We start from the raw sequence: 1,337 nt of genomic DNA, 5'->3' as shown, positions 1-1,337 counted from the left end.
CTGAAAAAAAAACAAAAGTAGGGAGCGAACAAAGGTGCACTGTATACAGGTTAGAACACAAAGATACAAAGCTAGGTGCTGCACTTTCTTAACCTATTCAACGAGGCGTAGCGTGGGCTTTAAAGCAATTTCGACAAAGAGAGGGAACACGGCCGCGAGACATGATGCTCGCAATCTGCCAGGAAGCACTGAAGTGGCCCTGAAGAGGGACGTTTGGAGGAGCACGTCAACGTCGACCTACAGCGGCGTGGCGGCGCGGTGAGAAGTAGGCCCAGCAGCGGTCCCTCTTCTGGCCTTTTGCTCCACACCGACGACACCGATGCACGACGCATACCTCTCCTGGACTTGCCCGTGAAGCCGAAGTGATCCCTGGTCCATGGATTTTAACCAGGGCCGCGGCGATAATCTTAGACTTGTGATCGGTGCCCCGATCTCTCGCTACGTGGTAGCGGTCCGCGGCGAACAATGACAACTTCGGCTTCCAAGAAGCTTCCAGGAAACGATGCTGCAAAAAAAAAGTTTCGTTACAAGCGCCGCGATTTGGCGATCGAGTCCTCAATGAACGAGAAAACTTGCGACGATGTAGTTCAGCCCTTACCTCGGGGTTGAGAATGCGCACGCCCGACAAGCGCGTCAGCGTGGCTGTCAAACGGTGGTCCTCAAAGCGCGCCTGATGTGGATCCTTGTAGTGCCGCGGCAAAAACTTCAAATACGAGCACGACACTAGCCACGTGCTCCTGGCGAAACGGTGAAAGCCGCAAGCAAGAACTGCACACAAATTTCAGCTGGCTGTCGCCGACGAGCACACCACGCACGAGCGCCATAGCTGTACACGCCTCGAAACGGGAGCGCCGAGGTTCACGAAACGAATGCCGGTTCACCACGCACGCGGGGCGGGTGCGCCTAGCGATTCGCCTGGCGCTCTAGGAGGGAGAGGCTGAGAAAGACGCGGTGACGCCAGGTCCGGTTGAGAACGAGGGCGAAGCCAAAAAACGTCACGGAGAAGCGCATCCCATCGACCAATCAGTGTTTCCAGCCTACCTACCCGCAAACGCTTATTCGTTGTCTTGCCTTACAAGCGGTTGCGGGTAGGTAGGCCGGAAACGCTGATTGGTCAAAAAAATATGACATCATACGCGTGACGTTAAAGGTCGCGTGATATTTATTGACGTCATCTCTGGTTGGGGACAGGCATGTTTTCTCTAGATTTTTCCCCGCCACCGCTCGTCAGCGGACGGGGCTGCGCCGCTGCGCGCGAGGAGCCGAGAGGCGAGGAGGCAGCGTGCACTGCAGCGTTGCCTCCTCGCCGTTTCCCTGTCATGTCTTTCGACCACTGT

At 56.1% G+C, this 1,337-nt stretch overlaps 1 pseudogene; it reads right to left on the bottom strand.

The window, feature by feature from the left end:
• Window positions 1-226: 226 nt before the first annotated feature.
• Window positions 227-883, bottom strand: LOC149357375 (uncharacterized; annotated as a pseudogene).
• Between the last annotated feature and the right edge of the window lie 454 nt (window positions 884-1,337).

The sequence above is a fragment of the Amblyomma mixtum genome, chromosome 3 (assembly GCF_055824585.1).
Source record: "Amblyomma mixtum isolate Tamu chromosome 3, ASM5582458v1, whole genome shotgun sequence".
In the NCBI taxonomy this organism is placed as follows: domain Eukaryota; kingdom Metazoa; phylum Arthropoda; class Arachnida; order Ixodida; family Ixodidae; genus Amblyomma; species Amblyomma mixtum.
The sequence above is the reverse complement of the archived record's forward strand: the minus strand, read 5'-3'. Positions and strand labels throughout refer to the sequence as shown.